The sequence below is a fragment of the Heterocephalus glaber genome, unplaced genomic scaffold (assembly GCF_053883595.1).
Source record: "Heterocephalus glaber isolate CG9 unplaced genomic scaffold, H.glaber_assembly_v1.0 deba00001688, whole genome shotgun sequence".
In the NCBI taxonomy this organism is placed as follows: domain Eukaryota; kingdom Metazoa; phylum Chordata; class Mammalia; order Rodentia; family Bathyergidae; genus Heterocephalus; species Heterocephalus glaber.
This window is the reverse complement of record NW_028258413.1, coordinates 1,079,692-1,086,610: the sequence shown is the minus strand read 5'-3', so window position 1 is coordinate 1,086,610 and position 6,919 is coordinate 1,079,692. Positions and strand designations below refer to the sequence as shown.

The 6,919-nt window shown below is 46.4% G+C and overlaps 1 long non-coding RNA gene across 1 annotated transcript in view; it reads left to right on the top strand.

Annotated features, from left to right (window-relative positions):
• The first annotated feature begins 469 nt into the window (after positions 1 to 469).
• The window catches only part of LOC147821893 (uncharacterized), a 35,089-nt gene continuing 28,639 nt past the window's right edge, over positions 470 to 6,919 (top strand). The window contains exons 1-2 of the long non-coding RNA XR_015446465.1: positions 470 to 1,042; positions 2,989 to 3,075. This is a non-coding gene — a long non-coding RNA (uncharacterized LOC147821893). The remainder of the gene's footprint in view (positions 1,043 to 2,988; positions 3,076 to 6,919) is intronic.

Sequence of the window (6,919 nt, the reverse complement as noted above, 5' to 3'; positions counted from 1 at the left end):
TCAGGCAGGCACAGGCCCCGGGCAGCAGGACCGGGGGCTCCAGGTGACACCCCTCTCCCAGGGCCAAGTGGAGGGCTTTCCAGACGGGCAGTGGGAGGTCGGGGGGCTGGGTGCTGACAGCGCAGTGGGCCCTGCGGGATGGACAGGAACACAACTGTGCGACAACACACTTGGAGCCCAGACACACACAAGGGGGGAGCTGGAATCACACTGGAAGGTGGAGAGCACCCAGAGTTTAACAACCACATGTCCACAGAGTCCAAGAAACAACACAATAACAAGCAACAGGGTAAAACTGAAGCAGCGCCTCTAGTAGATAACCACAAGAAAAGCGATGTTTAGAAAAGTAATCTGGCCAGTCCTTGGCATGGATTGGATGGTAAAATTCAGTTAGAAATGACTGCACTAGTGCAGGTGAGTGGTAATGAGCATGCTGAGAGGGTGGGGAGACCTGAACTTGAGGGCAGGGGCTGGGAAGGGACCGGGGACAGTTAGAGAAGGAAGGCCACTTGCATGGGCCTCCAATGTGAGAGTGAGCTCAAAGTGGATATCAGGAAATACTTTTTACCTCTGCTTACACGAAGGTCGTGGATGACACATTTCCCTCTACCTGCTTGTTAAATTTCTCCAGAGCAGGAGCTAGAGCTGGTTCTTTGTGTTTCTTTCGCAAGGTATTTAATCATTACTGCAGACTTCAATTAAATTGTCTCCATTTTGCTGAGTTATCTTCTTCAAATATGTGCCTAATGTTTAACTGGCAGAGTTATATTGTTTGCACTGTTATGTGAGTCAATAGGAAAATGAGTTCAGTGTGGAACTGGCCCAGGATAGAAAAGCCACAATGACTCCATTATTGTCTACTAAAGAACAGTAAGAAGATATTGGATCCCATCTACCTGCTGAAATCTCCCAAGGTGAAAAATGAGACTATTCTTTTCTGAAACATCTGGATACTTTAATTTAAAAGACTAAAGAGGAATAAGAAACAGAGCCTGTCCTCAAGAGGTGGAAATGAAGCAACCAGAGAAATGAGCACAGCAAGGTAACAATATAGATCATCCTCTTAACCTTAGGGCTCCAACATTTCCTAAAGCCAGGAAACGGAAAGGAAGAGACCGGTGGCTTAATTAGTAAAATGGTTTAATAAGTAAACTCTCGCGAGGCCCAATTGATAGTGGAACCATGCCTTTAAAACAGAAGGAGTGGTTTCTCTACCATTGACTGTGTGACTGACACCTAACACCAAGCCCGCGGCCCTGCTGCTTTGACCCAGAGCCTGGGTCTCCCAGCAGGCGTTCTGCCCCTGCTCGAGGCTCAGGGAGGGGTGGCCACTCCACTGCCGTTTCCATTCTACAGCTGATAAAGCAGTGGGCTCAAACCTCACCGACTAGGCTCAGGCAGAGGTCCAGACCCTGGAGACCTGGGCTGGGCGCTCCAGTTCCAAGCCCTGGACTTTGGGGACTCTGAAGCAGGAGGTCTGTGGGCCAGGTGTGCAAAATCACTTTTGAGGCTCCTGAGGCCACAAGGGACTGGGCTCAGGGTGCAAATCTGACACTGTGATGTGGCTCTGGTTGACATTAGTGTAAGAGAAAGATTCGTGGTGCCCCATGCAAAGGGAAAGCAGGAGGGTAGGAGAGATCCCCAACGGGAGGTGATATTTGGCCTGAAACTTAAAAGAGGGAAGGAGCTTTGCAGCTCAAAAGGGGCAAGAAGAGAAAGAAGAAGATCGAAAAGTGCGGGTATAGGCAGCAAAACATGAAACTACATGGACAGAGCCGAGGGGCTGGCTCACCCTGTACACTGGTGGTTCCCCAAGCACCGTGGCTGCTCCAGAAATCTCCTGGGTGCTAATTAAAGTACAGATTCCAGACCCACAGAATCCAGGCCCTTGAGAAGAGCCCTGGGTATCTGGACTTCGAGCATAGTCAAGAAGTTCCATACGAAGGTGAGAGCTAGGTAAATGTGCTGGCCCCCAAAAAGCAGAAACCAGCCAGGGAGAGGCATGGACGGCAGTTTGTAGAAATAAAGACAAAGTAGCCAGAGAAATGTCCCACAGGAAGGAGGTCGGAAGCAGGCTGAACCTTCAGGCCACTGCCGGGCGCTGGCTTAGTAGCTGTGATGTTTGCCTGGAGTTGAACACGCATTCTGTTCAATCAGCAGTTGGAAGGAAATCAAGGAACAAATCAGGAAAAAATTCAGGGAAGTCATTGCTCAGTAGGAACTACAAGAGCAGATGATGCTGCTTGAGGAAGTAAACACTGGCTTCTAAGGGACGAAGTAGAGAAAGAGGCACAGAATCATGAAGAAGACAGCAAGACGGGCTGTCTCCACGTAAATATGCGGGACGCGGAATTCACCTGCTAATTCCCCCTAATCCAAGCATCCAAGGCTATTTTTTAAAGGGCCAGTAGATGGCGCCATGGTTTTTGAAAATGATAAACATAAACACAACTACAGTAAATTTTTAAAAGCTTATCTTTTAAAAGGCTAAAACCAAATTACGGTACCAGAGTAATATCTGAGTCTTAGTGTGCAACACTCCTATCACTCAGAAATCTACACAGTCCTCTAGTTTTAACTTGTGACCAATATATTGCACAGTCTAACCAGAAATACAAGATGGTTCACACCGTTTCAAACCCACAAACATAAAAACGCTGAAGTATATCAATATGATTGTCAGGTAAGAAATGTTATTTGTTATAAAGCAGCTAGCTGTTTTCAGTGTGTATATAACTTTTGTGGGCTCTAGATAGCCCTTGCCTCCATTAAACATAAAAATATATAGTTATATGGTTATAGTTATGATTTCTGACTGCTTTGATATATACTCCAAGCTGGGTTAATTATTAAATGTCCTGGGCCGGGGATTTAGCTCAGTGGCACCATGCCTGCCTCGAAGCACAAGGTCCTGAGTTCGATCCCAGGTACCAAAAAAATTTTAAAAATTTAAAAAATAAATGTCTTTATTGTATTCTTTTTCCATAGAGATTTAAAATAAAATTCGACTGTATTGGAGGCCCCTGAAGTGTCATGGCCCTGCTCACTGTGCCTAGTGGATCAGTCCACAGAAAAGTAAGTCTGGCTATCTTAAGATACATAAGAAATGAAACTTAAAAGAGAAAAACTAGAACAGTACGAGTTTGAGAGAGAATATAGCCCAAGTTGTCTGTACCAAAATTCAAATACCTTTGAAGCTTCACATGTCCTTTTAAAATTGTATTCAAATATCACAGGAAAATATTTTTATGAGTTGCTTGTCATCAAGGAAAAAGAAGAAAATGTTTCTTACCTGATTCTCTGGGCCATGACTAAGTCACGGTTGGAGGGCCAATTTATCTCTGGGAAATTTCACTCAGAAGCCTACGCGAAGGGAAGCAGAATTGAGTGTGTACCGAGGGTACTGAGAGAGTACAGTTGTAAAGGAAGTAGAACGAATTTATGGGAAAGAATAATTTCATTCTGAGAGTTGTGGGTTTCTGCTTTTGTCAAGAGGGGAAAGACAGGAGCAGAAGAAAGCTGCCATTATTTTCTCCAGATCTAATCTGAAAAAGGAAGTATGCTGCTGAAATGTTTGAGGGCTCTAAAGTTTCAAGTAAGAGTCTACGTAGTACAACAGTAGCAACTTTAAACAGAATCCAAAATGCAAGGTTCAGAAAGCTGGCAATTCGTGGGGCTTGATGGTGAAGCAAGGAAGGAGCTGCTCTAAGAGACATAAGGTAGACAAAGCAGCTTTGGGTGTGTGGGGGCCATTGGGCAAGGCAGGAGCAGGAGCCTGTGTCCTAATGGGCAGCGCCTGTGAATGCCACCTTTGCTGCAGAAATTGCCTCAGTCGAACCTGTGTCCTGCAATATCTTCCCTAGACTTTGAGTGCAAGCATTTGATGGGGAATGTTTTAGATTTAATTTATCCTTGATGATTTTCACATTAAATAATTCACCACTTTCTACACTGTCAAAACAAAAAAGTCCTTCATTCAATGACATGATTTGCTTTGTAAAAATTTACCTCTAATTTTCTGTCAGTATCCGTGATTTGTAAAGATTGATGTGACTGTAGTGGGGAGATGTTCGTTTATATTTTTGATCCGCACCAAAGCCTTTTTCTAATCCTTGAAGCTACAAGGAATAAAGTATAGAAATAGCGGCTGTGTGGATTTCCAGCTGTAGTGATAATGAGCTAAAGTCAAACTGGGATTTATATAAACTGCAAGACAAATTGTTATTCGTCCTCCGAGACTTGGGGCACAGAGGTGGCGGTGGAGGAAGACTGCCCGAGCCTCCTGCATCCCTCTAGCCTGGGGGAGACAGGCAGGTACCACGGTCGACTCCGCGTAACTCGGAGAGGCTGCGTCTAGTTCAGCGTCCCCGAGAGACTCGAGAAGGGAGCTGCAGGCTGTCCACCAGCTCCTGTGCTCTCAGAGGAACGGGCCACCACTGGTGCCCACGCACAGCCTGCTAACTGCATGGGGCAGGGGCGGAGCTCTCGGGGAGCGGCCTGCGGGGAGGAGGGGCAGCAGGAGCGTTGCACGCACTGCACCACTCCCAGCTCTGGCTTCCCCGGGGACGTCCAGTCGGGGTCCTGTTTCCCCTTCTACCGCGTGGCTCACGCTGCTTGCACCGGAGCCCTGAAGGGGGCCGAGAGGGCGGCAGGGCAGGACTCCTCAGCTCTGCTCGCTGCCGTGTGTTAGCCGAGCAGCTGGAGGCACAGGACTCGGCTTCTCTGAGCCTCAGGTGCTCCATCTGTGAAATGGAGAGGATGCCCGCCCATAAGGCCTACATTGCAAATACCTGATGAAGACCGGACGAGATGGCCCGCACGTGAGTCTCAGCCCCTCGCAGTGGTGCAGAGCAAGAGCTCAGTCAGGTGCCAGCCACCTCCTCGCCACCCCAGGACACCGGCTCAGGAGGGGCCTCAAGGGCCACCCGAAGAGAGTTCGGGCCAAGGGTCCTTCCCGCTGCCCCAGCAAGAGGCAGCTTGAAGGTTAAACCTCTGTTTTTGACTCACAGAGGCCTCATGGCATTGAACAAAACATAAAAGTCAACAGCCGATTCCTGTGAAATCTGCTTGTGATTTGACGTCAGGGAACTGGCTCAGCTTCCGGGTAGAAATAAACAAATCTTCCTCTCTCAGCATAGGTGCCTACTTTTATTCTGTCCTACATTTTTACTCAATTCCTACTTTTCAGAAGTCTAAAAAAAAACTTCCCTGTGTAAACTGGCATTTTTCAGGCTCTGAGTAAATTGACATTTTAAAGATCTGGTTCTAAACAGCAAGGGTTTGTGTCATTCTTTCACTACTAAAACATCTTGATTTCCATTACAGGCTTTTATGACACAAAGGTCCCTTGGTTTAAAATTGACCCGTTTCCTTTAACACACCACTTTTCATTCCTCAGTGTGTTACTCCACTAGTATTTCTAATGCACTCTTAGTCAATATTTGACTCAAAAACCTTGTGAAGAATAGATTTAAGTTCTCCATCATTTTAGTGCTACATGTATTCTATCCTACATCAGATAAATGAAAAGATACCTGTTCTGACAATTGCATCGCTCTGTTTATTAAGTGAGGATGATGCATTTTACATGTGTCCGTTCAAGATGCTCCCAGACCAAACATCGGAGCAGGAGCAAGGCCTATTCTACAGTCAGTATCCAGCTCATATTCACCAGGACCACTTGGAGAATCTTATTAAATCCCTTATTTCAAGCCTCTGCTTTTATCCCTTAATATATGCTGCACACCACCTAGACCACCCTTTCCTGTATGTTCATCCTCTAAACTGTTCATTCTCCCTCTCAGTCTTACTAGCGTGGCAACATCAGCCATAAGTAAAAAATTGTAAAAGAATCTTCAGAAACACTGTGAGTATTCTTGCATAATCAAACAAACATTTTGGTTTATCCACCGACTCAGAAGGCATTCGCTGGATGCCGCCTGTGGGAGGCGTTAGCAGACGCTGCTGTTGGTGATGAATAAATACATGTGTCTTGCGCTCCTGGAGCTAACCGCTCCGGGGAGGAATCAGACCTGAGGAAAGCCCAAGTCAATGAACATGATTCTAATATACTCATTAAATACACAAGCAAAATATATAGTTACAAAGTACAATGAGCAAGAAGCAAAAAGAAAAATAAAGGGGACATATGCAATTGTAATAAGAAGGCACCCAACCTGCTGAGAGACCAACGGTGGCCGCGCCCAGATGAGGCATGCAATGTGAGGACCCCAGGATCGCAGGTCAGCTGGGGGCTCACCGGCCAGGCGCTTGGACGGCAAAGCGCTTGCCGCACTAGGAGGCTGGGAAAGCCCACTGTGGTGGCACTTAGAGAGCGACGGGAGAGCTGGGTAAGATGAACCTGATGTCATACTTCTGCGTTTAAATTCCCTTTTAGCCAGGCATGGTGGCAAACGCCTCCAATTCCAGGACTCTGCGCTAAGCCCAACAAAAGGAAACTTAAAAGGTGAACTTCTGTTTTTGAATTGTAGAGACTTAATGGCATCGAACAAGAAGTCAAAGTCAACAGCCTAGCAACTCAGTGAGAGCTGTCTCAATCTGCTTTTACAAAGGACTGTAGCTCTGAGTGAAGGCCCTGAGTTTCATCCCCAGCACTGCCAGTAAGAAAATTATCTTTAAAATCCAGCATAGCATATCTACTTTAGAAAACATATTGCTCTGGGGCCAGGGATTTAGCTCAGTGGTTCTGCCACCTGCCTGGCAAGCGCAAGGTCCTGAGTTCAATCCCTGGTACCAAAAAAATAAGAAAACATATTGCTCCATAATTTACAACGGAAATTTAAATTTCAGTTCCCAGCAAAAGTATACAAGTCAGCATCTTCCTAGTCTCCCCCCGTCATTTTCCATGCACTGCCCCAAGGCTCCACCGAGTTCCATCCCTGTTAAATAGTGGCCACCT